This window comes from Hemitrygon akajei, chromosome 11 (genome assembly GCF_048418815.1).
Source record: "Hemitrygon akajei chromosome 11, sHemAka1.3, whole genome shotgun sequence".
Classification (NCBI taxonomy): Eukaryota; Metazoa; Chordata; class Chondrichthyes; order Myliobatiformes; family Dasyatidae; genus Hemitrygon; species Hemitrygon akajei.
The window spans coordinates 103,203,214-103,219,782 of record NC_133134.1 but is presented as its reverse complement, the minus strand read 5'-3'; the positions used below and the strand labels follow the sequence as shown (position 1 = coordinate 103,219,782).

Sequence of the window (16,569 nt, the reverse complement as noted above, 5' to 3'; positions counted from 1 at the left end):
AACAGAAAGCCCCTCTGATCTGCTGCTCTGCTGCAGTATATACTTGAAGAAGCAAGGGGAATGAATACAGAGTCATTAAGGTGAAAGCCCAGTCTAAATTATCCCCTGTGGGGAATAGGAAAGCTGAATTAGTGAAGCAAGATGTGGTGAATGAGTTGGAATGGCAAGCGCAGATTGGGGAGATGGGAATGCAGAAGGTGCAACATATTAAGGTTATGGAGTTAACCAAGGAACAGAAGGAAGATACAGAAATAAAAGGGAATGTAAAGAAAGGAGCTCTCCAAACATACCAGACCAGTAGAGGGACCTTGGATTAATTTACAGATAGATTTTGTGGATCCTTGTCACTTACCCCTGGAGGGTTAAATATATTTTTTTTAGTGGTAGATACTTTCACCAAGTGGGTGGAAGCTTTCCTGACTAAGACAAAGACAACAAAAGCCTCTGCAAAACTTATTGGAAAGGGTCTTCACTCACTGGGGATTACCTAGAGTATAGAATTCAAATTAAGGCTCACATTTTACAGGCAGACAGACTCGTGGTCAGTGCCTCTGCAGAGAATCAGTGTGTCGTGGGAGATGAAAGATCTCTGGCTGTGTGCCCAGAGACCCGAGTTCTTTGGGCACGCAGCTCAGAAAAAGCGATGCAATGGACTTTTAACATCGTAAATCAATGAGTTGTTTGTTATGGCTCCCCTCTTGCTGTGAAATGGAGACACTCCTTTTTCCCTTATTAGGGAGAGAGAGAGATTACTGTGTGAACGAGTGGTCTTTGAGGTACTGCAAATCTGTGTCTTTATCGATATTTTGCTGCATGCTTGCGTGCTCGGTGGGGGGCGCCGATGTTTTTTTGCTGGTGGGAGAGAGGGGATTGTTGCTTTGCTGCTGCTTTCGCATGGAAGGGAGGAGCTGGGCGGGGCTTTGGGGTTCTAACATTTAACTGTCATTCATTCTTTGGGGCACTCCTCTGTTTTTGTGGCTAGCTGCCAAGAAAAAGCTTTTCAGGATGTATATTGTACACATTTCTCTGACATTTCTCATTGAATGTACCTTTCAAACTTTGAAAGAGGCCAGTTACGTGGCAGCCCATCAACAACGAAAGAAAAGGCAACAGAGTAAAGCCTACTTTGACTCAAAAGTCATTCCCTATAAATTAAGCCCGGATCAAAATGATGATTGGAATACACTAACCCACCTCATTTTCTAAATCCATGGTTTGCAGGGTCCTATGAAATTATAGACAAAGCAAGCCCATCAGTGTACAGGGTACTGATTTCTCAAGATAAAAGCAAACGGTACCATATCAACCAGTTGAAATTGGTGGGGGGGGGGGAAGAAACAGGAAGATTATCAACATTGGCATGTACATGATAATCCCAGTTTTGGAGCATTAACAATCAGTGTACATGATAATCCTGATTTGGAAGATTTCAGCTCGGAACAGTCGTTCCAAGTAGCTGACAGATTTGACCAAAGAGGATTTTTTTGAAGATTTTTTTTCTCTCAGTCTGAAAATCAGGGGAGTGTCACGGTCCGGTCCGTGGATTCCGTATTCCGGTTGTTTCTGTTTTCCCTTGTTCCGTTGGGCTCCTTAATTGAGGCAGCTGATCCGCATTTCAGACTTGCAACATAAATAGCTCAGGGTCCAGCTATTGCTTTGCTGGACCGTCGCCGTCGGACACCCACACGCTCATTACTAGAAACACGTGATCTCAGCCAGTGTGGTAAGCCTGGACCATTATCTGTGTCCAAGAAAGATTTGTTATTCTATGTTCACTTCCATTTTGATATTATAAACTTCCAAATTTAATGATTACAGCCTTTTTCTGACTTTCTTTAAGCAGGATTTCCCCAGATATTAATTTACCTCATTCCGTGTTCTAATTAGCTAAATAATCTGCACGTTTATACTTGCTTGTTATTGAGGTTTAAAAGATTAGAAGCACAATGTCATGGGATTGAAAACGGACAAATTATGCCCCTTTTCAGCCAGTAATTTGATTTTAATAAAATATCTTCTGAGGCAGCCTTTATGAATATCTTAGAGGAGCACCAACATGAAAGAAATGTTAAAACACAAGAGATTCTGCAGATGCTGGAAATCCAGAGCAGACAAAATGATGGAGGAACTCAACAGGTCAGGCAGCATCTGTGTAAGTGATGTTTCGGACCGAGACCCTGCTTTGGCACTGGGGAGGAGGAGGAATGATGCAGAATAAAAAGGTAGGGGAGAAAAAAGAATACAAGCTGGCAGGCGATAGGTGAATCCAGGTGGGTGGGAAAGATAAAGACCTGGAGATGAAGGAACCTAATAGGAGAGGAGAGTAGATCATGCGATATAGGTAAGGGGGGGGGGGAGAGACAACAGGGGGAGATAAAATGCAGTTGAGGATAAGTAGTAAGGTGCCAGAGTGGGGAATAGGAGAAGGGAGTAGGAAATTACCAAAAGGAGAAACTGTTGTTCATGCCTCCAAATTGGAGGCTACTTGGACAGAATATGAGGTGTTGCTCCTTCAGCCTGAGAATGGGCTCATCGTAGAAAAAGAGGAGATGGACTGACTTATCAGAATGGGAATGAGGATGAGAATTAAAGTAGATGGTCACTGGGAAATTACACTTTCGGCAGATAGAACAGAGCTGCACGATATTGTAATCCTGCAATTTATGTCGGGTCTCCGGAGAGGAGGCCACAGCGGGAGCAATAGATACAATAGACGACCCCAACAGATTCTCAGTTCACCTGGACGGACTGTTTGGGTCGTAAGTGCGGGTAGGAGAGGCGTTGAATGGGCCGATGTAGCACTTCGGGCGCTTGCAGGGAGAAGTGACAGGAGGGAGATTAGTAGGAAGGGGAAAAAGATGAAAATAGTATTTTAACACTGCTGTTATTGGCATGCAACGCCTTTGTAGACATTATCTCTGTACGTTGTTTTGACGTAGAATCAAGGCCAGGTGGAGACTGAATCAGGATCAGGTTTATTATCACTGACTGAAATGACGTGAAATGTGTTGTCTTGTGAGAGCAGTGTAGTGAAAAGACATAAATTACTTGTAAGAATGAACCTGTCATAATTCTGATGGTGGAGTGCAAGAAGCTGTCTCCAAAACAATGTGATTCTTCAGTCTCCTTGACCTCCTTCCTGATGGTAGCAACAAGAGGCTCCAAATGCTGAGGTTCTATATAAATGGATGCTGCCTCTGGAGGCACTACTTGTTGAAGATGTCTTTGATAGTGAGGAAGGTTGTGCCGGTGAGGAACAGGCTCAGTCTACACCCTCTGCAGCCTTCTGTAATCCTCTGCATTGAGATATCCATTCCAGGCTGTGATACATCCAGTCAGAATGACCTCCACAATACAGCTATAGAAACTTGCAAGGGACTTTGGTGTCATACCACATCTTCTAAAACTGTAAATTTGCTTTTCCTTTAACTAGTTCTGTAAAAGCAATTCTCTTAACCTTTCTCCCTCTCACCTTAAACCTATGGCCTCTAGTATTTAACATGTCCATCCTGGGGAAAAGATCCTGTCCCTATATCTGCAAACTTACTAAACATGCCATCTATATTCTCAACCAAATTGTTAATATGGATGACAGACCCAGCACCGATTTCTGGGGCACACTGCTGGTCACAGTCCTCCAATCCAAAAAGCAACTCTCTAACGGCACCAGCTGATTCCTACCACCAAGCCAATTTTGCCTTTTGAGTAAAAACTCCACAGAAGGCCAAGTTGAGATGGTTCACAGTCAGAGTGGAATATAGAACAGAGAAGAGTACAGCACAGAAACAGACCCTGTACTTACTGCAATGCAATAAAACTAATGTACTTACTGCAATGCAATGTGTATTACGGGAGAGACCGATCAACTTAGGGCCCAGGTAGAACATGAAAATAACATGTTGCAGCTATTCCAGAGGTCTGGTGGACAGAAGAGCAGGACTGGCAGCTCGATGTTTCAGGGTTCGGATGTTCAAGATGTGATAGAAAGGAATGTAAAATATGTGGGGGGCGGGTGACTACTAAGCCAGAGGAATATCACAATGTCATGTAGGGCATCCTAGATCGCTGATGTAGTGAGGCAATATAGGTACAGTTCGAGAATACACTTCATACACTCACAACTGTGTGGCCAGATACCGCCCAAATTCAATTTACAAGTTTGCAGAAGACTGGGCTGATTAGCGAATCTAGTGGTGTGACGTCAAGACACTAGCCTATCCTTCATTGTGAGAAAACAAAAGAGCTGGTTACTGATTTAAGGACGTGGGATGGGGTACTCACACCTGTCTGTACCAATGGCGCTAAGGTTTAGATGGATGAGAGCTTCAAGTTCAATTTCAAAGGTGTAAATATCCCTAACAATTTTTCCTGATCCACTCCTAGATGCTACAGCAAGTAAACACATCATTTCTACTTCAGGGGGCGAAGGAAATTCTGTATGTCCCCGATGAGTCTTGTCAATTTTTACAGATACGCCAAAGGAAGCATCATATCTGGGTACATTAGTGTCACGAGGTGGGGACAAGGGTGCTGGGAGAGGACCCACACGCAGGACACAAACACGTCTTCCTTAGGTTAAATAAAATAGCGTTTATTACTCGCTACACAGAAAATCGGGTCATCAAGGAGGACTAAGAGGAACACGAACCTCTGCCTAGGGACCTGGGTCGCCGCGGACCCGGGACTTGGAAACGGGGAACTGGGATCGCCGTGGCTATGACTTAGACAGTGGGAACATGGACAGCCGCGGACCTTGGACTAGGACCTTGATTCACCGCCACCAGACACGCGGGCACGATGGATCGCTGCAGCCAGAAACTTGTTCGCCAAAAACACAGGACAAGGACTCTTGAACAAGGACTCCTCCTTCAGATCAGGCATCGAGCCGGGACTCTTCGAGGGGTAGACACGGACAAGGGGCATGAACATCGAGTCAGGACTCCGCCTGTCTTGTATGAAACCACACCTGATGTGGTAACCGCAGGAAGGTTAAATATCTCAGTCCCAGGTTGAGCATTAGCAATGTCAGACTCCCCGCCGCCAGAGGAATTCATCTTGCGAAATATCTCCTGTTCCTTTGACTTCACCATTGGGGAAGTGTTTTCCGGTTTAGTGAGGAACGCTGGTGAATAGCTTATGTTGCCTAGTGATCTCGAGTCACTCCTTGCAGCAGAATCTGGGGCACGACCTCTTCGCGCAAGCAACGGCATCAGAAGCCATTCATTACTTGGGGGCAGCCCCTGTTCAATTAGCTCTGCTTCCCTTTGCTGAGGAGCCTGGACTACACTCTGGTGCAGGAAGGCGAATTGCTGGTACTCCGATGCTGGCTGGATGACTCTGGCTTGTCGTAGCGACAACAACTTGCAAAGGCTTCTTAACACTCTCGCCACGAACGGCTAAATCCAGAGGTTTATAAACTGCCGGTTCGGGTCGCGGGTAGATTACCTTGATTGCCAAACTCAAGGGACACATGAAACGGAATTAGAAGGGAACAAGGAGTCAATGGTCCGGATCGCAACCTAACTAAATTTAAAGTGGAACCGATCCGGACTATGACACACAGCTTGCCCAAGGCTGTAAGAAATTGCAGAGTTCTGAACATAACCTGCTTCCCTTCCATTGACTTTGACCATACTTCCTACTGCCAGAAATACTCCAGCCCGGTTATATTCTCTTCTCCCACTTCCCATCGGGCAGAAGGTACAAACGCTTGAAAACATGTACCAGGTTTAAGGACAGCTTCTATCCTGCTGTTATAACCCTTAAGAGGACATCATGTGATACAGATGAACTTTTGACCTCTGAATCTACTTCATCATGGTCCTTCCACTTTATTCGTCTGCATGCACTTTGTTTTCTCTAACTGTAACTCTCTAATCTGGTGTTTTGCTTTTAATTTACTATCTCAATATACACATGATGTTTGCATGTTTGCAAAGGTCTGTCTGAATGGCATGCAAACAAAATATTTTCACTGTATGCATTCATCTTAGTAACTGGGATGATAATAAACCTGTTTCAGAACAGTGCAATCACTTTTCTGGAATTATAATGTAGGTCTCCACATAGCCTGTGAGATGTAGAGCAACAGATATGTAAGCTGTTTAGCGTCCTACCATTTATTGGCTACCTTCCCCTTATATTCGACTTCCAAAAGTGCAATACCTCGCACTTGCATGGATTAAACTTTATATGCCATTTCTCAATTTATATATTCAACTGATTTATATCCTGGTGTATCTTTTGACAAACTTCCTCATTACAACTCCACCAATATTTGTCATCTGCAGTCTTACTAAATCAGACATCTACGCGTTTTGACTAAATTATTTATAGTTATTATAAATAAACAGAGGTCCCAGCACTTGTGGAGCACCACTGGTCATAAACCTCCAGTCAGAATATGACCCTACGCAACTACCTTTTCTCTTCCATGATCTATAATTTTCTGGATTACCTTCTTAACAAAAAAAAACATTGACTAATGAATTTATAAAATGCCTTCAGATTTAACCCTTCTGCCAGTGATGTTCTTTGTCTTTGTAATTTATCTTTTAAGCAGCTCGCTATATGTATATTCTTTTGTCATCTTGGTTTACCTCTCTATCTTTAGTTCCCTATTCTTGCTTATGCTTCCCTTTTTTTCTCTTTATCCAACCACGATGTTCCTCCACAGCCAGGGTTCTCTACATTTGTTACCGTTGCAGCAACATGACATGATGACACTAAACTTTTGTTATTTCTCATTTGTATCCTTCTCACTATGATGATGTAGACTTACCTGAAAGTAGATCTTCAAGGACTACCGTTACCAAATTCGGCCTTACTTTAATGAAATTGGATTTCCTCATATTTACAGTGCCTTTGAGACAAACACGCAGGAGATGCGAAGGGCCAAATGACTATATTATGTTCTTAGCCTGGAACAGTTTTTTTCAGCCCGACTTGTCCATGCTGACTGAGACGTCTAATTACGCTAATTCTTCTTTCCTACATGTGCTCTCATCTCCTATTCCTTACTATCCATGTAGCTGTCCAAATGTCTTATAAATTTAGTGATTGCACCTGACTCTATCGCCTCCTCTGGAATCTTGTTTCATATATCCACTGGCCTATTACTGGATAACTTACCAACTTACGAATTAAGATCTCTTTTTAATATTTCCTCTCTTATTTAAATATACAGTACACCTTGTAGTTTTATACTTCGATACCATTAGAAGAAGATGGCTGTGATCTACCCTGTCTATGCTCCTCATAGTACATACAACATGGATCAGTACAACAAACTACATTCCTTTGGTCCTCGATGTTGTGCCAACCTACTAAGCTTCTTAAAGAGAAGGGAAGAGGAGGGGATCAGAAGCTACAGATCTCTCTGCTTCCATCACTGCATGTCCCTCTCTATGCGCCTCTGGAATCGCAGTGCTCTATCACCACTGCACATCACAGCTCTCCCTCAGCACTGCCCTGAAGAGTCAATTTGCATCTGCCGAAACCCCATTAATATCAGACTTGGGCTATGATGCAATAAATCATTGAAGATTAAAACATGGGGGTGTAAACCAGAGAACCTAACCTACGAACAAATTTCACATGTTCCACTAGTAAATTAACATATATAATAGGATCCTTAAAATTGTCTTGATGTAGTTTTACCAGTGCCGTTTTTTTTAGTTGCTTTGTCTGAAGAAAACGGGCAGTATTGTTCTGAACTTCAAATATAAGATTTATTTCAGAAACCTACGTATCTGACCAAACACATTACCCAATGATACTTGCATAATCATTTGGGTAATGTGTTTGTTCAGATAATTGTAACTATTGCTAGCGCTGAGGCAGCCCAATGGCCCCTCTGGGAGAAACTTCTGTATATAAGTACAGGTATCATTGAACATCGTATCTCAATGCACTGGTGTTATTCAGTAGTTGTTACTGCTCACTTGAAATGCACCGACAAGAACTGATCCATCCACTTGATTTTATTTACTACCCGATGCTTGCAGTTTATGGTATTCCCGGTAAGTCACTGTTAGTTATGTAAACCTGTTTTTCACTGGACCATACTGTCGTATATGTACTCTGTTGAAGTGATGGATTTCTTTAATACGTAAGGATGGTTGCTATTCAGATATTAGAATTCAACAACTGACGTAATTCAGACTGTATGTACAAAGAGAGAAACAAAATAATTGAATCAGACAAGAAAGCCTTCGCCGTATGTCAAATCTCCGGAACTCGGGTGAGTTGCTGATAAAAATCTTCCCTTATTTCGAGAATTAGAGTTTTCTGTTGTATTGCACTGTGTTCTCCATTGTGTTGTACATACCTCAACGTGGAGCAATTCAGTTTTTCTCCACTTGTGGCTGAAAACCCCAAAACGGCAACACTTTGTTGGAACTTAAAATATAGACCAAAGATGCTGAAAATGCTCATCGGCAGTTACTGCTTCAGCTTGAAAATCCCTCACCTCTGTGTTCTAATCATTCATCATTTTCTGATCTTTTATAATATTTCCTTTCCTATCTTTCTATCAACCGTTTCTCCTTCCTTCTGCAAGGCTAAATATATGTAATTTACCAGCCTATTTCTTTCACGCTAACTTGAAATTCGCTCTTTCAGTAGCTACACAAAACATATACTTGGCAGCATTATTCCAAACATTTGATCTCATTTGGAATATGTAACCTGCCTTTGCCAACTGATCTGGACAATCCTTATGTGTCCCATCCATTTCTAAACCTTACTTTATTTTACATCCGCCGTTTCTAATTCAGATCAGTTGATTTGAGTTCCCTGTCCACTCCTCCCCATCCTCACCTCTAGATTTGTTGTCCAAATCGTTGTAAATGTGTTTAGAAATAATAACAAAAATATCTTTCCAATAACTTTGCAAACAGGGGTAAGACGAAAACATGTGGGTCAATGAAGCGACTTCAGAATGACATCTGTCATATCTTATTGTCCTGATGAAAGGTTTCGGCCAAAAACGTTCCACTATTTACTCCCTTCCACTGATTGTGCCCGGCTTGCTCAGTTCCTCCAGCATTTTCTGCGTGTTACTCAAGATTTCCTGAATTTGCAGAATCTCCTGTATTTATAATGCTAAAGAGTTTGTTAGTTCAGTACAGCGAAATAGCAAACAACCATATTTTAATTGATACAACATTTGAACACTGTATGAAAACTGCCTTAATTTCTATGACCATAAGTCAAAGTGCTGTGGGAGGAATGCAATCTGTGAGATTAATCTTCGGTTGTGATCGTTCGTCTAGAAGGACTGATGCGACTCCCAAACCAGGAGCGATGGAAGAACCTGAAACTAACCTTTATTCAGTAAAAATAAACGATGCAACTATAAAAATTTCAACACTCAACAATTCAGCCCAAAGCACGACTATTTGGAATTATTTATCCAAGAACGTTCGAGAAATAATTGCAACAACGATCGTGGAAGTCTTTCCTTGTTTCGGCCGCCATGACACTTCCCTCTTGATTGCCAGCAGGATTTGAACTAAGGGTTGAGTTGGATTGGAAATGCCGGCTTACGCTGGCGATCTTCGCTGCTCCAGGCTGTCACTTCCTTGTCGCCCTGTTGCTTCCGGTTCTGCTGGCGCGGGTGGTTGGTTCGGTCCGATAAATCGATCCGTTCCGGTAAAACGATCCGTTCCAGGAGAGGATGAAGATCCAGCTCTGTGTTGATTTCCATGATTCGAACGTCATTCCCAATGCGGCGTGGAACTGGAAGTTGGTAATGGACGCAACAACTGAGTTCTGTTCGGTTGTTTGACACCGAAGTCGTTGGGCTCACTGATAACCAAGGTTATCGATTAACCAAAGTCAAGGTTTCGATTAACTAGCTGGACTGCCTTAGATTGAGTTTGCTGATGTTGTAGAATTGCACGCAAGTCTTCAACTGAAATTGCCATGTCCATATAATATAGCACCTCGTCGCCAATTAGTTACGCTTGCTTGCTGGTGATGAGATCCGAAGCTGGGAGACCTAAAAAAGCCGAACTATAAATAAACCTTTATTCGGTTATACCACGCAACTACAAAAATCTCAAAAATCAACAGTATATCACAAAGTATGACAATTTATATGGTTTACCAAAGAGTATTCGAGACGTTATTACGAACAACGACCAATCAGTGAACGTAAGCCTGGAATTGGTCAGAAACAATCAGGAAAAAAGTCAGAAACAGTCAGAAAGAGGTGAATTGATCATGGGGAACAAGTACATGGCAGACCAATTGAATAACTACTTTGGTTCTGTCTTCACTAAGGAGGACATAAATAATCTTCTGGAAATAGCAGGGGACCGAGGGTCTGGTGAGATGGAGGAACTGAGGGAAATACATGTTAGTAGGGAAGTGGTGTTAAGTAAATTGAAGGGATTAAAGGCAGATAAATCCCTTCAATTTAAATTGAGACAAACACGCAAGAAATGCGAAGGGCCAGATGACTCTCTTCTATTCTTAGCCTGAAACAATTTCTTCAGCCCGACTTGTCCATGCGACTGAGACGTCTAATTATGCTAATTCTTCTTTCCTACATGTGCTCTCATCTCCTATTCCTTACTATCCATGTAGATGTCCAAATGCTTTATAAATTTAGTGATTGTACCTGACTCTATCGCCTCCTCAGGAATCTTTTTTGATATATCCACTGGCCAATCACTGGATAACTTACCAACTTATGAATTAAGATTTCTTTTTAGTATTTCCTCTCTTATTTATATATATATTGTATGCCCTGTAGTTTTAGACTTCCCTTCAATTAGAAGATGGCTGTGATCTACCCTGTCTATGCTCCTCATAGTACATACAACATGGATCAGCACAGCAAACTACATTCCTTTGGTCCTCGATATTGTGCAAACCTACTAACCTTCTTAAAGAGAAGGAAAGAGGAGGGGATCAGAAGCTACAGATCTCCCTGTTTCCATCACGGCATGTCCCTCTCTATGCGCCTCCTGAATCGCAGTGCTCTATCACCACTGCAAATCACAACTCTCCCTCAGCACTACCAACTAGCCAATTTGCATCTGCCAAAATCCCATTAATATCAGACTCGGACTACGATGCAATAAATCATTGAAGATTACAACATATGGGTGTAAATCTATGAACTTAACCTATGGACAAATTTATCATATTCCACTGGTGAATTAACATATGTAGTATAATAGGATGCTTCAAACTGTCTTTGCGTAGTTTCAGCAGTGCCTTTTTTAAGTTTCTTTTCCGAAGAAAATGGGCAGTATTGTATTTGAACTTCAAATATAAGATTTATTTCAGAAACCTATTTACATATATAATTGCATAATCATGTGTTTGTTCATATAACTGTAACTAATGTTACCGCTGAGCCAGCCTAATGGCCCCTCTGGGAGAAACTTCTGTATATAAGTGCAGGTATCATTGAACACCGTATCTCAATGCACTAGTGTGATTCAGTAGTTGTTACTGCTCACTCGAAATGCACCGACAAGAACTGATCCATCCACTTGATTTTGTTTACTACCCGATGCTTGCAGTTTATGGTATTCCCGGTAAGTCACTGTTAGTTATGTAAACTTGTTTTTCACTGGACCATACTGTCGTATAGGTACTCTGTTGAAGTGATGGATTTCTTTAATATGTACGAATGGTTGCTATTCAGATATTAGAATTCGATAACTGATGCAAAATTCAGACTGTATGTACAAAGAGAGAAACAAAATAATTGAATCATGTGAGGAAGCCTTCGCCGTATGTCAAATCTCCGGACCTCGGGCGCGTTGCTGATAAAAATCTTCCCTTATTTCGAGAATTACCGAGTTTTCTGTTGTAGAGCACTGTGTTGTCCATTGTGTTGTACATACCTCAACGTGGAGCAATTCAGTTTTCCTCCACTTGTGGCTGAAAACCCCAAAACGGCGGCACTTTGTTGGAACTTAAAATATAGACCAAAGATGCTGAAAATGCTCATCGGCAGTTACTGCTTCAGCTTGAAAATCCCTCACCTCTGTGTTCTAATCATTCATCATTTCCTGATCTTTTATAATATTTTCTTTCCTATCTTTCTATCAATCGTTTCTCCTTCCTTCTGCAAGGCTAAATATATGTAATTTACCAGCCTATTTCTTTCACGCTAACTTGCAATTCGCTCTTTGAGTAGCTACACAAAACTCATACTTGGCAGAATTTTTTCCATTCATTTGATCTCATTTAGAATATGTAACCTGCTTTTGCCAACTGATCTGGGTAATCTTTAATGTCCCATCGATTTCTAAACCGTGCTCATTCCACAGTTCAGATCGCCATTGCAATTTAGACAAGATAAAAGAAGGAAACGTTCAAAATGCCATCAAGGTAAGGCTGGATTGTTTGTAGAGGTGGTGCACATGGCTGTGATACTAAATAAATTCGTTGTCTTCATTAAGGGTGAAGATAATACTTTTGCCATAATAAAGGGATAGAGAAATTGGACATTAAAAGTCCTGCAACTATCTGAATATCGCTCCAACTTTGGTCAGCACAATTTACCAGATCAAAACCTGATTATAGTGATCGGTAACCAACAGGCTTAGTATTTCCAGCAGTCAGTACTTTCTGTTGTGATCATTAATGTTCAAAGAGCGTCTGTTGGAAGCTGTAGATCTCATTACATAAACTATGTAACACTTTATTCACTGCTAAAAGATGCTTGGGAAATATACGGTGTCAGATCTGCTCTGGCCTTTCATTGTCTCTTTCCAGTGTAATGTGTTCTCTTCCATTCTATTTTACAATCTCCATTTCTAATTCAAATCAGTTGATTTGAGTTCCCCATCCACTCCTCCCCATCCTCACCTCTAATTTTGTTGGCCAAATTGTAAATATGTTTAGATTGTTCTTTTGTCACAACCTGCTCAGTAAGCATGTTTTATTCTCAAATTACAGTGAATTTACTGGCAATCGTGATCCTGTCCCGTGGGAAATGCGGACTCACCAAATGCATCACTTACTATCTGGTGTCGATGGCAGTTGGAGATTTGTTGGTCATTATCTTTAACGTAATATTGTATAAGATTGTCTATTACTATTTTCGAGAGTCTTTCCTGAACACTACATTAATATGTCGCCTCATTATTGTTCTGTACGGCTCAAGCCAGGACTGCGCTATCTGGTTAACAGTGGCTTTCACTTTTGATCGTTTTGTTGCCATTTGTTGCCAACAGCTGAAAACAAAATATTGCACCAAGTCAACGGCACTGATAGTGATTGTAGTCGTGTGCACTATCTTCTTTTTAAAATCCATTCCCTGGCTGTTTGCATTTGGACCTCGATACGTCACCAACAATGTCCAGTGGGACTGTATCCTAACAACAAACTTCCATTCATCCAACGGATGGGCTGCTTTTGCTTTGCAACATAGCATCATCACCCCGTTGGTCCCGTTTGGTTTAATCCTGTTCTTCAATGTTCTTACTGTCAGGAATATTTTAATAGCAAGTAAGGCTCGCAAAGGGCTCAAAGGTAGCAGCAGCAGTGAAAATCAGCATGATCCTGAGATAGCCAACCGTAACAAATCTATCATTTTACTCTTCACTATATCTGGCAGTTTTATACTGTTGTGGACAACATACGTTGTGTACTTTCTGTTTGTACGGATTACAAAGATGTTTTATCACGCTAGTTTTCAAGATCCTTTATTTCAGGTTCAACAAGCCGGATCTATGCTCCAACTTTTGAGTTCTTGTACAAACACCAGCATTTATGCAGTGACCCAGGCTAAATTCAGAAATGAAGTTAAGAATGCAGTGAAATATTTGTTTACTTTTTGGTTCAAGTTAATAAAGTGTAAAAGCAATTCAACATAGCGCTGGAAAGCCAGATTAATGGCGGTATCCGTTTCCACACTCAATCTGCAGTCTGTCTGAGGATGATTCATACTTTCTTTCTATATGAAAATAAAACAAAATTAAAATTAGAGGGAGTAAAATTGCCCCAACATGGGAGCTAAGATATTCGATAAATCTAGGCTTATCTTCACCCCTATCCATCATCATTCTTTCAATTCCTCATTTACTTCTAAAGCTAATCCACTCCTCTTGGAACTCCTCCATTAACTTTCCCTTATCGTTCAATCTTTGACCCTGGGTTTCACTAGTGTGAGTTTATAACACTGGTGTTGAGGTTTCTTCCCAGTTTCAATGGGATACGCTGCAGTGGCAATGCCAGCCTGTAGGGGGAGATTCCAGGGTGCTGATGGATGAGGCAGTTATAATGCACTGAGCCTCCAAAGGGCGACATTGGTGAGACCTCGGCAGGGGTATTGTGTTTGCTCATTTGCTTTCTTGCTTTCGTTTAGTCACCATGTGCGCTGGCAATGCCAGAACCCAGGTGCGGAGGAAAAGACAGACTCCGATGTAAAGAAGGCGATCAAAGTTTATTCATAATTCAAAAAAAATCGGTGATTCGACCCAGTGACGCCATAAGACTTAACATTCCCAAAAATAGAACCTCCCGATTAGTGCTAATTAGGGCATCCATAAAATAATACAAGTGACACGGAATCCCCGAACGTTTCAAAGTAAACATCACAAGTTTATCCAGGAAGCACCTCAAGACCGCATCACGAACAGCGAATCGCTCGAGAAATAAAATACAAGAAAACACTCAAACAAGTAAGACCTGACCAGCCCTGCACAATCCTGCTGACTGTCTCTAATTAGGCATGTGCTTACTGTATATACCTGATTTCCAGTAGTTTGTTGCCACTGACAGGATTATCATAAGTATATTTTCCACGATTATTCACGTTTTCCTTCTTGAATAATAGAACAACATTAGCTACTCACCAGTTCTCAAGGACCTTGTCTGTGGCTAGAGAGGGAAACAAGATCTTGGTCAAGGCACCAGCAGAGTGATAACACACACCAGGAACAATTTAAAATATTTTACTTCCACTTTAATTAACGATTTTAATTCCAATCGCCATTACTATCATTCCATTGCCTCTACCTCGATGTGGCCATTCAGGTTGGAAAAGCAGCACCTCATATTGTACAGAGGAGATGTCAGGGGTACGTTTTTTACGCAGAGAGTGGTGAGTGCGTGGAATGGGCTGCTGGCAACGGTGGTGGAGGCGGATACGATAGGGTCTTTTAAGAGACCCCTGGATAGGTACATGGAACTTAGAAATATAGAGGGCTATGGGTACCCCTGGGTAATTTCTAAGGTAAGGACATGGTCACACAGCTTTGTGGGCCGAAGGGCCTGTATTGTGCTGTAGGTTTTCTCTGTTTCTATATTCACTCTGGGTAACCTCCAAACTGACGGCATGACCATCAATTTCTCTAAGTTCTGGTAATTTCTCCCCTTCCTTGTTTCTCTCTTTTTCCAGTCCCCGTTCAGGCTCCCCTCTCACACATTCTCTTCTCTTCACCTGTCTATCACCTACTCTGATGCCCCTCCTTCCCTTTCTCTCAAGGCCCACTCTCTTCTCCTATCAGATTCCTTCTTCTTCAGCCCTATACCTCTTTCACTTATCACCTTCCAGCTTCACACTTCTTCCTCTCCTTCCCCGAAATACCTATCTTCCACCTTGCCTTGATTCACATATCACCTGCCAGCGCGTCCTCTTTCCCCTCCCCACCTCCTATTCTGGCTTCTTTCCTCTTTCTTTCCAGTCCTGATGAAGGGTCTTGACCTGAAACGTTGACCATGTATTCCTCTCCATCAGTGCTCTCTGACCTGCTGAGTTTCTCCAGCATTTTGTGTGTGTTACTCTGAATTTCCTGCATCTGCAAAATCTCTTTTTGTTTAAACATTTAACTGTTCATTTAAGCTGCATCTGATAGTTCCTAACAATTCCAACACATTCCGTTTTACCCTCCATGAATATCATGCGGTATTTCGTCTCCCCCTCTGCATCACTGTCTCCCTTCCTCGGGGTCCATCCTCACACATTTCCTCTCCTCCCCGCGCACCACCATGGTTTTCACTGCTCTTCAGGTACCAACTGACATGTTCTCTCCCTCCAGGACTGGTCTCACACATTTCCCCTCCCTGGGAACCGCCACTCCTCCAGAGCGGCACCGTGATGTTCCCACACACCCCTCCAGCTCCTTCTTGGGCATCAGCATACTCCCCGTCATAATGGCACCAAATCTAAGACAACCAACTTGGACTATTCCCTTTGTAGGGAAAGATTGCGCATATCTGGTGTAGTGATCCGTGATGACTAAGACATTCGCCATGTTGCTGGCATCTGGCTCTATTGACAGGAAATCCACACATGCCAGGTCAAGGGGCCCCGTTGTCTGCAAGGTGGAAAACGGAGCGGCCCTCGTAGGCAGTGTCTTCCTCCATATGTATCAAATGCACGACGTGCGGTATTCTTCAGCCTCCGGCTTCATTCGGGGTCAGTAGAACCGATCTCTGAGAAATCCATATGTCTTTTCCATCCCCAAATATCCAGAATCATCATGAAGTGCCTTCAACATAATCCTCCAATACTTCTCAGGCAGAACCAGCAGGGAACGCCAAGAACGGTCCGGAGGTGATGTGACCCAGTATAGGATATGGTTCCTCAACTTC

The 16,569-nt window shown here is 42.2% G+C and overlaps 1 long non-coding RNA gene across 1 annotated transcript; it reads left to right on the top strand.

The window, feature by feature from the left end:
- Positions 1-1,665: 1,665 nt before the first annotated feature.
- On the top strand, positions 1,666-13,837 carry LOC140735171 (uncharacterized). Its single transcript, XR_012100707.1, has 2 exons — positions 1,666-1,723; positions 12,928-13,837. It is a non-coding gene; the product is annotated as an uncharacterized lncRNA (long non-coding RNA).
- The last annotated feature ends 2,732 nt before the right edge of the window (positions 13,838-16,569 follow it).